This window comes from Papio anubis, chromosome 5 (assembly GCF_008728515.1).
Source record: "Papio anubis isolate 15944 chromosome 5, Panubis1.0, whole genome shotgun sequence".
Taxonomy (NCBI): domain Eukaryota; kingdom Metazoa; phylum Chordata; class Mammalia; order Primates; family Cercopithecidae; genus Papio; species Papio anubis.
This window is the reverse complement of record NC_044980.1, coordinates 57092422-57112409: the sequence shown is the minus strand read 5'-3', so window position 1 is coordinate 57112409 and position 19988 is coordinate 57092422. Positions and strand designations below refer to the sequence as shown.

The following is a 19988-nucleotide window of genomic DNA, read 5'->3' as shown; positions in this document are numbered from 1 at the left end:
GTTAAGCACATATCAAGAAGTAGGTAATATAGTTAATAACTGCACTCTCATGAAAGTTCAGGAGAGAAAGTTTACAAACCTATTCTTCAGTAGCACAAGTAGGTAAGCAATAGTTTTTTTGTTTGCTTGTTTGTTTTGAGACAGAGTCTCGATACTATGGCACGATCTGAGCTCACTGCGAGCTCCACCTCCCGGGGTCAAGCAATTCTCCTGCCTCAGCCTCCCAAGTAGCTGGGATTACAAGTACCCACCACCCAGCTAATTTTTGTGTTTTCAGTAGAGATCGGGTTTCATCATGTTGACCAGGCTGGTCTTGAACTCCTGAACTCTGGTGATCCACCCGCCTTGGCCTCCCAAAGTGCTGAGATTACAGGCATGAGCCACCACGACCAGCCGGTAAGCAATAGTTTTGTCATATTATCTGGATTTGTGAAGGCAGCGTTTACCAAGAGTCAATTTTCCTCACCCAGGGGACTCTGCGTTTTACAATCAAACAGCAGGGGTTTTATGTTTTGTTTATTCTCAAATAGCAGTATAGCTCCAAATAGTCATATATCTATTAGGTACTTAATGTTCTTACTATTTGGTGTTTATAAAAACGATAGTTTAAAATACTTAAACGGTCTTGGAAAAATCTAACTAACCAAAACAGTCTAATGTATTATTTACTTTCCATTAAGCTTCACCTATTATATACACTTCTATATATTGTGTACACTTGCATCACATAAAAGGAAAATACATTTGTATTTGTTAGCAATTTTATCTTTACTTTCACTTCTAAGTCTTCTCCTTACCAGTTCCCACATCAACTTGTTTCTTTACCAGATAATGTACCATTGTTTCTATCATTCCTAAAGCTGTAAAAATAATTTGAACTGGCCAGGCATGGTGGCTCACACCTGTAATCCCACCACTTTAGGAGGCTGGGGCGGGTAGATCACCGAGGTCAGGAGTTCGAGACCAGCCTGACAAACATGGTGAAACCCCGTCTCTACTGAAAATGCAAGAATTAGCTAGGCGTGGTGGCGCTCGCCTGTAATCCCAGCTACTCGAGAGGCTGAGGCAGGAGAATCGCCTGAACCCAGGAGGCGGAGGTTGCAGTGAGCTGAGATCACACCATTGTACTTCAGCCTGGGTAACAACAGTGAAACTCCATATCGAAAAAATAAAATAAAATGAAATACATTGAATAGTGTGCAGTGCCTGCCACCTGATGGTAAGAAGTACCACATTCCAAAGAGTATGTTCCTTTTCCCTCAAGGAGGGTTGGGGGAAGTGAGGAACTTTAGAATTCTCAATGACCATTTGAGCAAGACAACCATCTGGAAATGTAACAGGGATTACAGGGTTCAGGAGGATAGGGCAAAGAATGCTGAGCTCCTGAGGGAAAGAAATGAATAGGAGCCAAGAGAGTAATGCAATGCAACGAAGATGAAATTCAAAACATAAAAATGAAAACCTCACCTTGAGGCAAAATATGACACCTAAGAACTTCCTTACAGCACTGCTTCTACTTCTATAAATATTGCACCACTCTACCAAAAGAAAATTTGAGGTAAAGACATGAATTTGTTTTTGAGTTCTAGTCAAGGTAAATATGAAGCAATTTTTTAAAATATAATAATAAAGGCAATGTCTAGTATAAAGGAGACTGAGAAACCATAGAGCAAGAACAGACAAGAGTGACAGGAAGAGAGGAATAAAATCACCTACTGATTCACTGCATAATTCCACATTTCAGATAAGAACAAATATTCAGATTGGGTGTAGTGGCTCATGTCTGTAATCCCACCACTTTGGGAGGCAGAGGCAGGAGAATTACTTGAGCCTAGGAGTTCAAGACCAGCCTGGCAGTCTGGGCAACATGGCAAGACCCCATCTCTACAAAAAATAAAAAATAAATAAAAATAAATACCTTAGTCAGGTGTGGTGGCATGCACCTATGGTCCCAGCTACTCAAGAAGCTGAGGTGGCAGGAGGCAGAGGTTGCAGTGAGCCAAGATCATGCCATTGCACTCCAGCCTGGGAAACAGAGCGAGACTTCTCAAAAAGAAGCTGAGGTAGGAGGATGACTTGAGCCCAGGAGGTTGAGGCTGCAATGAGCCATGTACACACCACTGCACACCAGTCTGGGCAAACAGAGTGAGACCATGTCTCAAAAAAAGAATCATGATCTATACAGCCCAAGTCTACAAAGAGAAGAATAAGAGGCAGAAAATATATCACTGGGGAATCATGGATAGGAAATACAAGCAAATTGTTAAACTGCCCAGAGTCAAAAGCAAATTAGAGAAAGACAATATGCCAAAGACAAGAAAAAAATTAATTTCTGTGAAGACCAGGGAAGAGTTCTACGATAATCAAAATGGGAAACTAAGCATATTAGAAAACTTAAAGAAATGAACAGTTTATTATTTTGAGAAACCAAAATCTTAAAAGAAAGGCTGCTTGCCAAAAAAAAAAAAAAAAATCTGTATCTGACCAAGCTTCTAGATCTTCTATCAATGTAACTAGAGAAGTATATGGGAGGTAAGATGAAATGAAATTGATCATTGTTAAAGCTGGATGATGGCTAGATGGGGGTTCATCATACAATTCTGTCTACTTTTATGTATGCTTTTTAAAATGGCCGCAAATGGGCACATATCACTAAAGTTGCTGTTCATGGTAGACATCAGCTCCTCTGGAAATCTTTACCTGCTGTAGACAGGAAAGCGCTCCTTCCTCCATGCTACTGTTCTGCATAGTACACACTCCTATTACTGTACTTACTTGCTTGTTTACTTCTGTCTCATCTCCAAATCATGAACTGTTTAAAGGAAAGAATGATGTCTTACTCATCTATAAATGCCATTACCTAGCACAGTGTGAAGGATGTTCAGTAAATGGATGATCAACTAAACAAAGCAGTAACAGAAATTATGATTTCTCAGAAGACAGAAAAGGTGAGAGAAAGAGGTTCAAGAACAACAATATGGAATACAAATTTTATCAGAGTAAAGACAGAAATATCTACAAAAAACACTGCTAGAGTAAATAGTGTGCTGAATGGCTGAAAAAAAAAATGAATGAATGAATGTATGAACAGTCTATTCAGTATATTCCTATACTGAAATGGAGCATATCAAGCCAACAAAATTTAATAATACTTTTCACTGGGAATATCTAACACCCTTTTTTCTAATCCTGTGCTCTCTAATCCCCTTTCTGATATTTACTTGATTTATCATTAGGCTTTTCTATATTTATTCATTCAATAAATACATACTGAACACCTACAAATGCCAGATACTATTCTAGGCACTTGAGATACATCGATTAACCAAAAAGACAAAAAAACCCCAAGCCTTGTGAAGCATATCTTATAGTGGGGAGAGAAATAAATGGGAAACAAATAATAAATGGCTGAAGTACAAAGTATGTAACAAGACAATACACAGGGGAGGCAGACCTGTGAGAGGAAGATCAGTCTAAAAAACTTGAGTATTTTTGTCTTACTGGGAGTTTTTAGTAAAATGGCACTGATAAACTGCAGTAAGTCTCCTGCCTGTTTGGTATATACAAGAGTCCCCCATGACTAATCTCCCACTAATAGGAAAAGTTATACATTATCCTAAACAATATTGACAACCCCTACCTGATCAGTGCCCAGCTATGAGGTACCAACTACTGCCACCATCACCCTCTGACGTCTCCTTAGCTGAAAAACAAAAAAACATGTCTGTACAAAACCCACTAAGGAACAGCATAAATTACGCTTATTGCTTTTAAAGGTCCTTCTCTGGCTGGGCGGTGGCTCACACCTGTAATCCCAGCACTTTTGGAGGCCGAGGCAGGCGGATCACCTGAGGTCAGGAGTTTGAGACCAGTCTGGCCAACATGGTGAAACCCCATTTCTACTAAAAACACAAAAATTAGCTGGGCTTGGTGGCGGGCACCTGTAATCCCAGCTACTAGGGAGGCTGAGGCAGGAGAATTGCTTGAACCCAGGAGGTGGAGGTTGCAATGAGCCAAGATGGTGTCACCGCACTCCAGACTGGGTGACACAGCAAGATTCCATCTCAAAAACAAACAAATAAATAAAGTTCCTTCTTTGATACAAAAAGAAAAAACAGGAAGGAAAAGCTATCAAACTGATTTTGAGCAAGGCACTGAAGTGAGATAACACAGCTTAGATTAAATTTAACAGACTATAATTTATAACGAGCGGTTAGGCAAACTTTTTGCTGAGTTAAGAGATCATCAGTCCTCTCTCCAAATATAGACATCTTTGATTGGTAGTTTCCATTTACTGGTTGAGGACATCATTGTCTATAAAGCTATACCTTAAAACAATCTCATTCTTGCCATAAAGAGCTCAGCGCGTCATTGTATTTATAAAAATCCGTTTGTTCAAATATGCATGTGCTGTATGCCAAGTAATGCTCCCACAGTTAATCACTATTCTACATTTTATCATTAAAATAAGTTTTCTCTCAGTTGTGAGTCCATATAAGTTAACAATAAACATAATTTTCCTATCACCTTGGAGACACTCATATCAATTCTCTATAGTTTAAGTATTTTGTTTTATTGATCAAGACACTGTGAAGATGTTAAGGAGATAAACTGACTTCTCTAAGGTCGCAGGCTCATTAGTGACATTTCTAGAACTTTAAATGCAAGTTTCCTGTCTCCACCCAGTACTCCCTAAAGATTATACACTTTTACTTCTGTTCAGTGCTGTCCATTGATATCTCAACTTAAATTAACTGGGAATTTTTAGCTTTAGACTTAAGAACAAAAATACATCAAGTTCATAACCTATCTGCCTAATAAATTATACATCAGAACTGAAGACTGAAATTGCTGGAGTCATTGAAGATACTCTACACAAGGTTAACAAGGTGAAGATTAAGAGAAGAATTTTATTAATACATAATTCAAACAAAGGTTTATTATACAGAATATACTAGGAACCCTTATGAATCAACAAGACAAATATACAAGAAAAGTGAACAAAGGGTGTAAGCAGAAAATATATAGAAAGGAAGAGCTAAATGTTTAATTAATATCAGAAGAGATGCTATCTCACTGGTTATCAGGGATTTAAAATCCAAACAGTGAAAAACTACTTTATGATCATCAGACTAGCAAAAATTACAAAGTCCAAAAATATTCAATGCTGGCAAGAATGCGTGGAAACAGAAACTCTTACACATTGCTACTGGGAATATCCATTAATACAACTTTGGAGAGCTATCTAGCAGTCTCTAAAAGAAATTAAGTGTGAGTATATATTTTGTGTATTCTATGACCAGGACACACAGAGGATAACACACCACATAAAAAAGGTGGCTCACGCCTGTAATCCAACATTTTGGAAGGCCGAGGCAGGCGGATCACTTAGAGTGCAGGAGTTCGAGACCAGCCTGGGCAACATGGAGAAACCCCACCACTACTAAAAAAACAAAAAGTTAGCTGGGCGTGGTGGGGCACACCTGTAGTCCCAGCTACTCAGGAGGCTGAGATGGGAGAATCACCTAAGCCCAGGAGGTCAAGGCTGCAGTGAGCCAAGATCGTGCCACTGCACTCCAGCCTGGGAGACAGAGTGAGATTCAAAAAAAAAAAAAAATTCAGTCAGATATGGACCATATATATATGACAGTGATCCCATAAGATTTTAACAGAGCTGAAAAGTTCCTATCACATAGTGACATTATAGCCATCCTAAGTCGTAGCAAATCACAATACTCACACATTAGTGGTGATGCTGGTGTAAACTAACCTACTGCACTAGCACATGCAATTAGGTACAGTACATAATACTTGAAAGTGATAATAAACAACTATGTTACTGGTTTATGCATTTACCACAGTACACTTTTTTTTTTTTTTTTGAGATGGAGTTTCACTCTTGTTGCCCATGCTGAAGTGCAGTGGTGCAATCTTGGTTCACTGCAACCTCCGCCGCCCAAGTTCGAGCAATTCTCCTGCCTCAGACTCCCAAGTAGCTGGGATTATAGGTGCATGCTACCACGCCCAGCTAATTTTTGTATTTTTTTAGTAGAAACAGGGTTTCACCATGTTGGCCAGCCTGGTCTCGAACTCCTGACCTCGTGATCCACCCACCTCGGCCTCCCAAAGTGCTAAGATTACAGGTGTGAGCCACCACACCCAGCCAACTTTTTTTTTTTTTTAAGAGTTAGGATCTCTGTCACCCAAGGTAGATAGCAATGCCAGCATCGTAATTCACTACAATCTTGAACTCTTGGGCTCAAGTGGTCGTTCCACCTCAGCCTCCTGAATAGTGGAGACTTGGGACTACAGGCATAAGCCATCATGCCATGCTAATTTTTTTACTTTTTGTAGAGATGGAGTCTGGCTATGTTGCCCAGGCTGGTCTCAAACCCCAGACCTCAAGCAATCTTCCCACCTCAGCTTCCCTAAACCCTGGGATTACAGACATGAGCCACCAAGCCCCGCTACTATACTTCTTATCATAATTTTACAATGTACTACTCCTATTAAAAAAAAAAAAAAAGTTAACTGTAAAACAGCCTCAGATGGGTCCTTCAGGAGATAATTCAGAAGAAGGCATTGCTATCATAGATGACAGCTCCATGAATGTTATTGCCCCTGAAGACCTTCCAGTGAGACAAGATGTGGAGGTGGAAGAGAGAGATATTGATGATCCTGAACTTGTGTGTACCTGCGTTAATGTGTGTGTTTGTGTCTTTGTTTTAAACAATGTAGAGCTACACAACGTGTTTGCGTTTTAAGCTAAGTGTTAACTGCAACAGAGACAAAAAGTTACTTTATAAACTAAGTTACAATAAGCTAAGATTATTGAAGAAAAAAATTTATTAATAAATTTAGTGTAGCCTAAGTGTACCCTAATGCCCTAGGCCTTCACTTCCACTTACCACTTACTCACTGATTCATCCAAAGCAACTTCCAGTCCTCCAAGCTCCATTCAAGGTAAGTGCCCTATACAGATGTACCATTTTTTTTAAAATCTTCTACACTGTATTTTTACAGTACCTTTCTAAGTTTAGATATGTTTAAACACACAAATACCACTTTGCTGCAACTGCTTACAGTATTCAGTGCAGTAACATGCCATACAGGCTTGTAGCCTAGATGCAATAAGCTATATACCACATAGCCCAGGTATATAATAGGCTGTACCATCTAGGTTTGTTCATACGATGTTCATAGAACGAACAACAAAATTGCCTAATGACCCATTTCTCAGGATGTATCCCAGCCTTAAGCAACTCCTGATTGTATCTTCTATGACCCAGCAGTTTCACACCTGGTGCTCTAATCACAGATACTCCTGCATGGGCATACAAGAATAAGGAGACAAAGGACTAGGTTGTCTGCACAACCTAGTTATCTACAGTAACAGAGACTTGGAGACAATATGCAAACATCTTTAGTGAAAGATGTATAAAATGTAGCTTATCCTTCCCTTGTACAATTTGTTCCCTCTGACTGGAAAGCTCTGGTCTCTAGATAAAAGCATGCCTTGCTCTTTGACAGCATTCCATTCTATTCAAGTTGTCCTCTATTTAAAGAGGTGTCCACTAACTGCCAATCTAAAATGGCTCACTCCTAAACCCAGAATCTCTATGTTCCCGACATCCTTCTTCATTTTTCTGCATAATACTATTAACAATATGAATACTGTTTGTAGTACTATATTGTTAATAGTTTACTGTACTGTAAACACTTACATTTTAAACTATACATGTGTTGGTTGGGTACAGTGGCTCATGCCTGTAATCCCAATACTTTAGGAGGCCGAGGCGGGTGGATCACCTGAGGCCAGGAGTTTGAGACCAGCCTGACCAACCTGGAGAAACCCCGTCTCTACTAAAAATACAAAATTAGCCAGGCGTGGTGGCGCATGCCTGTAATCCCAGCTACTCAGGAGGCTGAGGCAGAAGAATCACTTGAACCCGGAAGGTGGAGGTCGCAGTGATCCGAGATCGCACCACTGCACTCCAGCTTGGTCAACAAGAGTGAAACTCCGTCTCAAAAAAAAAAAATAGATAGAGTTGGAAATAAAATAATTAGATAGTTGGAGAGTTGGAGGTGGGGGTTACACATAAGTTAATAAGGGGAAAGAATGAAGATTTGGGGCTTCTCCAACTCATTGGTGCCTGCATGGTTCATAGGAGGAAAATAACTTCAGGAAGGTTGAAATACACTTTTTGACACGAATGTCAAGTATTTTAAGACAACTACATATGTCAGCGTTGAAGAGAGACCTGTGCTAAAAAGCCAGAGATTTGGGAGTCATCAAAATAGAGGCAGTAGTTGAAGCCACCACGGATGAGACCATTCAAGAAGAGTGTGCATTAAGGTCCTTATTTCCTACACTACGTAGTTTGGATTTTAATCTGAAGGTTTTCAGAAGAGAGCAGGGTAGTGTCTCAGAGTGAAACATCTAAAGTGGTCAGAGAAAAAAGAAAAATAACCAAGGAAACACTGGCTAAAACATAAGACGGAAATAAGGAAAATATGGTGTCACAGAAGTATAAGAAGAAAATTTCAAGAATGAACAAGTAGTTAAAATGGCAAATGATTAAACAGATTCCATTAGATTTAGCAACAAAAATATCAATGGTGATCACCACTACATCAAATTCAGTGACTGCTATGGACTGTCAGCCTTCAAAATACTGAAAAAAAATAGAATAAAATAAGTAAGAAGGAGGTGAAGAAAATGAATATAGAGAATTATTTCAAGAAACTTAAAGGAAATAAGCTGGACATGGCGGCACACAAAAGTAGTACCAGCCACTCATGAGATTAAAGTGGCAGGATCACTTGAGCCCTGAAGTTTGAGGCCAGCCTAGGTAACACAGACCTCTTCTCTTAAAAAAGGAAAAAAAAAAAAACTAAGAAAAATAATTACAGACAAAGCTGAAGAGCAATCTAAGGATCTAAGGTAAGGAGAGTATATTGAAGATAAGGCTTGATTTGAGGCCAGGCATTGTGGCTCACCCCTATAATTTCAATATACTTCAGAAGGCCAAGGCCAACAGATCGCTTGAACCCAGGAGTTTGAGACTAGCCTAGGCAATGTGGCAAAACCCTATCGTTACAAAAAAAAATTCAAAAATTAGCCAAACATTGTGGCCTGTGCCTCACCTGTGGTCCCAGTTACCAGGGAGGATAAGGTGAGAGGATTGCTTGAGCCTGGGAGGCAGAAACTGCAGTGAGCCAAGATAGCACCACTGCACTCAAGCCTGAGGAACAGAGTGAGACTCTGTCTCAAAAAAAAAAAAAGGTAAGAGACTTGGTTATGCTTAAATCCTTGTTAAGTTAGTACTAATTGAAAAAGGAAGAACTGAATGTTATGAATTGAACTGTGTTCCTCAAAAATTCATGTTGAAGCCCTAACCCCTGAACCCTCCGTATTTGGAGATAAGGTTTTTAAGGAGATGATTAAGATAAGATGAGGTTGTTAGGGTAAGGCCCTAAACCAATGTAACTGATGCCATTATAAGAAAAAGAGACAGGGGCCGGGCGCGGTGGCTCATGCCTGTAATCCCAGCACTTTGGGAGGCCGAGGCGGGTGGATCACGAGGTCAGGAGATTGAGACCATCCTGGCTAACACAGTGAAACCCTGTCACTACTAAAAATACAAAAAACTAGCCAGGCGAGGTGGCAGGCACCTGTAGTCCCAACTACTCGGTAGGCTGAGGCAGGAGAATGGCATGAACTCAGGAGGCGGAACTTGCAGTGAGCCGAGATCAGCTTGCAGTGAGCCGAGATCGGGCCACTGCACTCTAGCCTGGGCGACAGAGCGAGACTCCGTCTCAAAAAAAAAAGTAAGAAAGAAAAAGACACAACAGGCCAGTGTAGGGGTTCATGTCTGTAATCCCAGCACTTTGGGAGGCTGTGGCGGGCAGATCACCTGAGGTCAGGAGTTTGAGACCAGCCTGGACAACATGGTGAAACCCGTCTCTGCTAAAAACATAAAAATTAGCCAGGTGTGATGGGGGGCGCCTATAATCCCAACTACTCAGGAGGCTGAGGCGGGAGAATCACTTGAACCAGGAAGGCAGATGCTGCAGTGAGCTGAGAGCAGGCCACTGCACTCCAGCCTGGGAGACAAGAGCGAGGCTCCATCTGAAAAACAAAAAAAAAAAAACAGAAAAGAAAAAGAGACAGCAGAGGTGCATGTACACACAAGATGACCATGAGAAAAGGCAGCAAGAAGGTGGCCATCTGCAAGCCAAGGATGGAGGTCTTACAGGAAACCAATCTTATCTGCACCTTGATCTTGGACGTCCACCCTCCAGAACTGTGAGAAAAAAAAACTCTCTTGTTTCAGCTACCCAATATCAGGTATTTTGTTGTGGCCGCCCTAGCAAACACATGAAGGAAATATTGCCCATAAAGAGAAAAAAATTAGAATATAATTAGAGATGGACAGATAGAGGTCTTCACGTTTACAAGTGAAACAGAACAGAGAGCAATGAAGTTTCCACTCAATGTATTTCACTTCCTCTATGAAGCAGAAGGGAACTTTAACCAGTAAAGAGTAAAGAGGGGGCCAGGCGTGTTGGCTCACGCCTGTAATCCCAGCACTTTGGGAGGCCAAGGTGGGCGATCACCTGAGGTCGGGAGTTCAAGACCAGCCTGACCAACATGGAGAAACCCCATCTCTACAAAAAATACAAAATTAGCTGGGCGCGGTAGCGCATGCCAGTAATCCCAGCTACTCGGGAGGCTGAGGCAGGAGAATCACTTGAACCCGGGAGGCAGAGGTTGCGGTGAGTTAAGATCGCACCACTGCACTGCGGCCTAGGCAAAAAGAGCAAAACTCCAACTCAAAAAAAAAAAAAAAAGAGTAAAGAGGGGGCCGGGTTCACTCCTGTAATCCCAGCACTTTGGGAGGCCGAGGTGGGTGGAGTTTAAGGAGGTCAGGAGTTCAAGACCAGTCTGGCCAAAATGGTGAAACCCTGTCTCTACCAAAAATACAAAAATTACCCAGGCTTGGTGGCAAGCATCTGTAATCCCAGCTACTCTGGAGGCTGAAGCAGGAGAACCGTTTGAACCCCAGAGGCAGAAGTTGCAGTGAGCAGAGATCACACCACTGTACTCCAGCCTAGGCAACAGTGAGACCACCATCTCAAAGAAAATAAAGAGGAAAGGTGGTGGGTTATTAGCCACCATGATAAACAGGAGCACGTAGCAGGGACACACAGTATTGTTGGGCTGCCTGTCCAGTACCCAATAAACATTTGTTATTGAATGAACACCTAACTGTCATTCATGAATTTTAGTTCATTTTTAATATAACAAGCTCTGATAGTAATCAGCAAAAGAAAAGCACTGGATGAGTTGGAATCTGGGTTATTAATCTAGGTATGTGTGACCTTTTGCAAGGCATTTACCTTTCTGGGCCTCAGTTTCATCAGACTGGATAATCAGCGTAAGATCACCTCAGATTAAAATAAATGATGCCATAAATTTTTATACAGGTTTGTGTATTACTTCAGTGTTCTTCAACTGTTACCAACCAAAGTAGTGTATCTCAAGATTTATTGAACATTCCTTTAATCTAGAGATCTTGTTAAAATTGCAGATTTTGATTCAGCAGCTCTGGATTGAGCCTGAGATCATGCATTTCTAATAAACTCCCAGGTGATGCTATACACCACAATTTGAGTAGCAAGGGTAAAGAACATTGATGCAACTTAAGCTCTACAAAGCTTATAACTATACTTATCTGTAATCAGCCTGACAGTCGGCAAACCAAAGACACTACAGACTCACACTTGCACTAAATGTGTTTTGCCATTCCTTAAATGCTCTGAAATTAAGTCCCTATTTGAAGCTGATAAAGAAAGGAAAAAATATTACCATCAATAACACTAAATTAGAAGTGAGGTTAAATACATACACACACATAGGTAAAAATATATAACACAAAGGTCAAAATCCAAATTATCAAACATTACTTTATTCAAAATTTGAATATTTTTATTGCTGGGAAAAAAAATTTTGTTTCTGGAAAAATCTTCAGTGTATTTTAATAGCCACATGCCTACAAGGATCATGCTGCATTCTGGTTTGATTCCATATGTAAATATATTCAAACATCACAAAATCTGATGATTTTTCTACTAATGATCAGATAATCTTTACACATCTGTTTAAAACATCTAACATATTACCACAGCCAAATGTGTTTGTGGTGAAAATTCTCTTTGGCCTTAGGAAGTGTGACTAGGGCAGAGACCACCCTCCTACCCTGGGGCTATAACATATGGCCACAAACCATTACTATAATTGTTTCTACTATACCCTGTGCTAGGTTACTGCAGAAACAGAGAAAATGCCAGTCCTATCATAACCAAAAGGGAAAATGAAAATTTTTCTAATTTCACCGAAATTTTTCTCAGTAATGAAAGATGTAAAATGTGTCATGCAATGGATGTCTCCTATAGAAGAGTCACCCTGCCCTTAATCTGATGCTTCTCTACCGAACAGAGAAGTTTGAAATAACGTGAAAATGGAGGAGGAAAATTCCTATCTGAGGAGGGGAAAGCATTATGGCTGCAAACTGCTCTTCCTTACTTCCTTCTGAAGAATAACCGAAATCTGAAGGGCACTACCGCACTATAACTGAGCTCGTTTAAATTATGGAGGGGAGGAGGTATGTCAACTGCAACCTTGGCACTAGTAGTTTATTTACCAGTCCTTGCTATTTAGTCAAATCACTTTCAGATAGGAGTACTTCTCTCATTAACCACTATGTCACAAAATAATAAAGAAAAAATGACACAAGCAATGAGCAAAAGTAGTTTTGCTGAATCACAAATACCCCCAAATACAAATCTGCGGGAGTCGCTGAGCTTGAGAATTGGCGGCCATACCTCTCCATGAAGCTCCTCTCTACAAATGGACAACTACCTTCCCTCTTTCATTAAAAGCATGTAAGGGTCAAATGTTTAAAGCTATCACACTATTGCTATTAGCAACAAGGTCGTGTGCGCAGTAACAATGCACAACGGTCTTATAATCGAGATAACCACTTTATCTCAAATTTTGCACCACCTATCCCCCAAGGGCAAATACATCACCCAGGTCCGCAACCGCGGCCACGATGGGTACACTCGGCTCTGCTTAGCCTAGCATACTGTCCCTCCCAGCTCGCACCCTGATTGCTCCGCTACCATGCTGCCCACTCCCGGGCTTCCTCGGCCAGCCCCCAGTTCCCGGGGTTCCTAAGGTTACGCAAACAGCCAAGTCTGCAGGCCGCCCTTGCCTCGCTACCGTTATCCCTCATCTCCCGGTAGCCCCACTTTCCTCCCTCGCCTCTCGGGTCTCGGGTGCCCAACCCACTCCCTTCCACTCCCGCGCGCTCTGTGGCTCTCGGGCCGGGGCCTCACCGTTTGGTTCGGTCGGGAATTGCCCGGCCCTCCCGCTCCCACTTCCCAACACGAAGTGGCGTCGGTTGGTCCCGCGCCCACGCTGCCAGTCCCCACGCCGCCGCCTACTGATGCCGAAAGCGGCTTCTAGGAACACGCCATGTTTAGCGTCGCGGTTCCAAACGACGCGGACGCGCGAAAACTACGTCACAGGAGCCCAGCGCGCATGCGACCAGCAAAGAGCGAGGGCGATAGGCGAACGGTGGGAAGGGGAAGGAGGGGCTTTCTCTTCGAACCAAAAGGCGCGGGGTAGCCAAATCAGTTGTGAGCGCTTGCGCAGTATAAAGAGCCGGGAGTCCGGACTAGCCGGATCTGTCACCATGGAAACCATAGGTCTGGTTTGCCCCACTCCCAGGGAGCTCAATTGTTTCCCGGGTTGATTGAAGCTTCAATCAGAACCATTTCACGCTTTCTATTCTAGATATCAATTGCGGATCCGTCACAGCAGAGAAGAGTTATTTAAAGAATCTTACTCCCATCAGTCCACCCTCCCTCCCGCAAATGTTTATTTTTTAAGTTACCCAAATTGCTTGCTGTTTACTCCTGAGTAATAGAAAGAGTGGAAAAATATAAAAGGACATAAATCCAGTTTTGCTTGCCTCTGCTAAAAGCTAGCATAGTCACCTAAATGTTCTTATCCTCAAAAAGAGAACTTACTCAGGCGCAGTGGTGCGTGCCTGTAGTCCCAGCTACTCCAGATATTGAGGCAGGAGGATCACTTGAGCCCAGGAGTTCGAAGCCAGCCTGGGACATATAGAGAGTTCACACACACCCATTTCAAAAATAATATGGGGTGGGCGCAGTAGGTCACACCTGTAATCCCAGCCCTTTGGGAGGCCGAGGCGGGCGGATCACGAAGTCAGGAGTTCGAGACCAGTCTGGCCAACATGGTGAAACCTTATCTCTACTAAAAATACAGTAATTAGCCTGGACGCCTGTAATCCCAGCTACTCGGGAGGCTGAGGCAGGGGAATCGCTTGAACCCGGGAGGCAGAGGTTGCAGTGAGCCAAGATTGCTCCACTGCACTCCAGCCTGGGCAACAGAGCAAGACTCTGTCTCAAAATAAATAAATAAGAGACTCCATCTCAAAATAAATTAATTAAAAATACACACCAACTACATATTTCTTAAAAATAATAATAATAAGGCCAAGCGCAGTGGCTCACGCCTGTAATCCCAGCACTTTGGGAGGCCGAGGCAGGCAGATCACCTTAAGTCAGGAGTTCAAGACCAGCCTCACCAACATGGAGAAACCCTGTCTCTACTAAAAATATAAAAAATTAGCTGGGCATGGTGGTGCAGGCCTGTAATCCCAGCTACTCGGGAGGCTGAGGTAGGAGAATCACTTGAATCCTGGGGGCAAAGGCTGCAGTGAGGCGAGGTCACGCCATCGCACTTCAGCCTGGGCAACAGGAGTGAAACTCCGTCTCAAAATAATAATAATAATAAGAGAAGTTGTAAGGAAATAGTAGAGTGTTCATAAAGATTAATAATAGAAAACCTTTATTGCTCATTTAGAATATTCCAGGTACAGTTTTAAGATCTTTATGGGAATTATTTTAATCCTCAGAACGATCCTTACGAGGTAGGTATTTTCTTTATGTTCACTTTACAGATGAAGAAACTGAAGCACAGAGAAATCAAGTAGCCCACCTAACGTTAAACAGCTAGTAAAAGGCCATGTTAGGATTTGAACCAAGCTCCGCATTCCGAGAATGTCAATCACACAAGGGCTGTTTTTTAAAGTAAAAAGATAAAATTACCTAAACAATCACCAATGAGACGAATGATTAAATCACAATACATCCATATATAATAAAATACAAATTGGCCATTTAAAATTATGTTGAGGTCGAGCACAGTGGCTCACACCTGTAATCCCAGCACTTTGGAAGACCAAGACGGATGGGTCACCTAAGGTCAGGAGTTCGAGACCAGCTTGGCCAACATGGTGAAACCCCGTCTCTACTAAAAATACAAAAATTAGCCTGGAGTGGTGGCATGTGCTTGTAATTCCAGCTACTCAGGAGGCTGAGACAGAAGGATCGCTTGAGGCAGGGAAGCGGAGGTTGCAGTGAGCGGAGTTCGCACCACTGCACTCCAGCCTAAGCGACAGAGCGAGACTCCATTTCAAGAATAAATAAACAGGCCGGGTGCAGTGTCTCAAGCCTGTAATTCCAGCACTTTGGGAGGCAGAGGCGTGTGGATTGCTGGAGGTCAGGAGATCCAGACCAGCCTGGCCAACATAATGAAACCCCCTCTCTACTAAAAATACAGAAATTAGCCAGGCTTGGTGGCAGGCACCTGTAATCCCAACTATTAGGGAGGCTGAGGCAGGAGAATTGCTTGAACCCAGGAGACAGAGGTTGCAGTGATCATGCCACTGCACTCCAGCCTGGGCGGCAGAGGGAGACTCTGTCTCAAAAATATATATTAATTAATTAATTAAAATAAAATTATCTTGAAGTGTATTTGTTGACATGTTTACACATTCACAATGCATTGTGAAAAAAGGGGATTGCAAAACATTATGTTCAGAATGTCCCACTTTTGGAAATAAATAAATGCCAAAATGCTAAGAGGGTTTATCACTAGTTGGATGGGTATTGTGACCATGCTTTATTTTCTTTTTGCTTAACTGTATCTTCTGATTTTATTGAAAGATAGTACTTCTCAGGCCTGGAAACGTGGCTCACACCTGTAATTCCAGCACTTTGGAAGGCTGAGGCAGGCGGATCACCTGAGGTCAGGAGTTCAAGGCCAGCCTGATCAACATGGAGAAACCTCATCTCTACCAAAAATACAAAAATTAGCTGGGCGTGGTGGTGCATGCCTGTAATCCCAGCTACTCGGGAGGCTGAGGCAGGAGAATCGTTTGAACCCGGGAGGCGGAGGTTGCAGTGAGCCGAGATTACGCCATTGCACTCTAGCCTGGGGGCGACAGAGCAAAACTCTGTCTCAGAAAAAAAAAAAAAAAAAGATAGTACTTCTCAAATTTTAAGTGTGCATAGAATCACATGGGGATCTTGGTCTGAGATGAGGCTCGAGGTTCTCCATTTCTAAACAAATTTAGATCTCTGTTTTGTGGTAGGTAGAATAAAAGATGTCCACGTCCTAATCCCCAAAACCTGTGAATATGTTACTTTACAGAGCAAAAGGGATTTTGCCAATGTGATTAAATCATCCAGGATAATTTTACTATGGGAAGATTATCCTGGATTATCCTCTAGGTCCAATGTAATCAGATGGGTCTTTATAAGAGGGAGGCTGGAGTGTCCAAGACAAAGAAAATACGCCGGTATAATAGATGTCAGAGGGATGCCAGGGCCAGGAGCCAAGGAATGCAGAAAGCCTATAGAAGCTGGAAAAGTTTTGGAAACTGATTCTCTTCTACAGCCACCAGAAAAAACTCAGACATGCAAACAATTTTAGACTTCTAACCTCCAGAACCCTAAATTTAATAAATGTATCTTGTTGTAAGGCACTAATTGGGTTTGTGGTACTTCGCTGAAGCAGCAATAGAATACATGCTCAAAAGTTATAGGCTCTCTAATTTGCTACCCTTCATTTATTATTTTAACTTGCATAAAATTGAGTCTTGGATAACTCTACATTATAATACAGCTCATTGGATGTTTATAAATTAACAGAATTCCTAGATTCATTTTTGTTTATAGTAAACTTGAAACAATATATCTTTCCATAAGGACTGATTATATAAATTATGGTATGTTTATACAATGGAATATGGTAGCTGGTAAAAATGTTGATGTAGCTTTATATTTATTAACACTAAGGTTTATATTCATTAATGTTTATTAATATTCATTAATGTTTATGTTCATTAACATTAATTCATTAACATTAACACCTGAGGTCAGGAGTTCAAGATGAGTGGGTGGATCACCTGAGGTCAGGAGTTCGAGACCAGCCTAGCCAATATGGGGAAACCCTGCCTCTACTAAAAATACAAAAATTAGCCGGGCATGGTGGCAGTGCCTGTAATCCCAGCTACTAGGGGGGCTGAGGCAGGAGGATTGCTTGAACCTGGGAGGCAGAGGTTGCAGTGAGCAGAGATCGTGCCACTGCACTCCAGCCTGGGCAACAGAGCAAGATTCTATCTCAAAAAATAAAAAAGAAAATAATTTGTTAATTTATATTCAAAGACTAAAATGTTCACGCAGTTTGAGTAAATAATTCCATGCTTGGAAATCTATACTAGAGAACCACTTCAAAGTACTGAAAGTATTTTTCAGGTATAAACCAAAACGTGTATGGCTCTATTTTTATAAGAACAATGGTATAGGAATGATTTAGTAAACGCTTATGCATTCATAAGGTGAAAGTTTCTGCAGCAGTTTTCAATATTAATTATTAAGAGTGTGTAATAACTTGGAAAAGGGCCTTTTTTCTTTTTTTTGCTTTTAGAGACAGGGTCTCTGGCTATGTTGCTCTGCTCTGGCTCGTCTCAAATTCCTGGGCTCAAGTGTTCCTCCCATCTCAGTCTCCTTAATGAAGCTGGGATTATGAGCATGCACCACTTCATAGAATAAAATATTTTTATTTATACTATTGTTTAAAATAAAAAGTACCTAAATATAAATATACAATATGAAAATAGACTCTAGCCAGGTGTGGTGACTCACACCTCTGATCTCAGCACTTTCATAGGCTGAGGTGGGAGGATCACTTAAGCTCAAGAGTTCAAGATCAGCCTAGGCAAACGCCATCTCCACAAAAAATACTAAGATTAGCCGGGCATGGTAGCGCAAACCTGTGGTCTCAGCTACTCTGGAGGCTGAGGTGGGAGGATTGCTTGAGTCCTGGACGGGGAGGTTGCAGTCAGCCATGATTGTGCCACTGCACTCCGGCCTGGGAGACAGAGCAGGACCCTGTCTCAAAAATAAACAAATAGTAAAAATAAAAATAGACTCTAACCCACAAATAGAATTCTATGTACCCTAATAATTTGGTTTTTGTTGTATTTGGAATCCCTCTAAAAGTTTTATTTTGCAACATGATATACATTATTTTATGGTGTTAAAATAATTAATAGGCCATTAGACTGAGGCTGCTCCAGCACCCTGGGTTCCTACAGAAGCAAACCAAAACCCAACTCAGTGTATTTTACTTGCCACACTTCCACATTCACCCTATAAAAGCCTTTCTTTGGTGCCCCTTTAGCAGAGTCCCAAACCGATTCATGAATCACTGCCTGTTCAAATAAACACTTTAAGATTTTACTGTGCCTTAGTTTCTCTTTTAACAATGGTAATGATATGGAAACGCTTATCTGACAAATGTTTTTGAGATTATGTAATATTCACTGACAAGGTTTACACTTATGCTGGTATTAAACAGAGACCATAATCATCTTCTTTAATTAATTTTATTAATCTAACACAGTCTTTATGATGATCTAAAAATATTTAGATCATTCTTTTTTGCTTTTTTTGTTTTTGTTTTTGAGACAGGGTCTCACTATGTTGCCCAGACTGGAGTGCAGTGGCACAACCTCAGCTTATCACAATCTCTGCCTCCCAGGCTCAAGCAATTCTCCTGCCTCAGCCTTCTGAGTAGCTGGCATTACAGGCACACGCCACCATGCCCAGCTAATGTTTGTATTTTTAGTAGAGATGGGGTTTCACCATGTTGGCCAGGCTGGTCTCGAACTCCTGACCTCAAATGATCCACTCACCTTGGCCTCCCAAAGTGCTGAGATTATAGGCTTGAGTTACCGTGCCCGGCCACATATTTAGATCATTCTAAAGAACACATTTATAGAAGAATCTTGTTTATAGTATTCAGGATTCCTTCCTTCCTTCCTTCCTTCCTTCCTTCCTTCCTTCCTTCCTTCCTTCCCTCCCTCCCTCCCTCCTTCTTTCTTTCTTTGTTTTAGATGGAGTCTCATTCTGTTGCCTAGTCTGGAGTGCAGTGGCACGAACTCGGCTCACTGCAACTCTGCCTCACTGAAACCCAGCCTGAACCACCATTTAAAAAAACATAATATTTGAAGCCAGGCATGGTAACTCATGCCTGTAATCCCTGCACTTTGGGAGGGAGAGGTGGGCAGACCACTTGAGGCCAGTTCAAGACCAGCCTGGGCAACATGGTGAAAACCCATCTCTACTAAAAAAAGAAAAAAAAAAATTAGCCTGCATGGTGGTACACACCTGTAATTCCAGCTACTTGAAAGGCTGAGGCATGAGAATAGCTTGAACCTGGGAGGCTGAGGTTACAGTGAGCCAAGATCATGGCACTGCACTGCAGCCTGGGTGACAGAGCGAGGCTCTATCTTAAAAAATATATATATATATATGTTTATATATATATGAGTTGTGTCTTTAAGGGCAAACAAAAGTTATCCAGGGGAAGGTTGAGAATGCAAAGGGAACAGTACTCACAAAGCCGAGGTATAAAGATGTTTAAGAAAGAAAAAGGAACTTGATGACGTTGGGAAGTAAATAAGTAAGGTAAATAGGAACTTAATGTGAGAGGCCTACAATGTTATTTTAGGGAGCAATAGTGGTCATTCATTGATGAA

General features: G+C 41.5%; 1 protein-coding gene across 5 annotated transcripts in view; it reads right to left on the bottom strand.

Moving 5' to 3' along the window:
* Positions 1 to 13587, bottom strand: part of IPO11 (importin 11) — a 228075-nt gene extending 214488 nt beyond the window's left edge. For 4 of the 5 annotated variants that reach the window (XM_021939383.2, XM_021939384.2, XM_021939385.2 and 1 more), the window contains exon 1: positions 13405 to 13582. The gene's annotated coding sequence lies outside the window, so the exon portion shown is untranslated. Of the gene's footprint in view, positions 1 to 13404 lie in introns of all 5 variants that reach the window. The other variant, XM_021939382.2, reaches the window with a different exon arrangement.
* Between the last annotated feature and the right edge of the window lie 6401 nt (positions 13588 to 19988).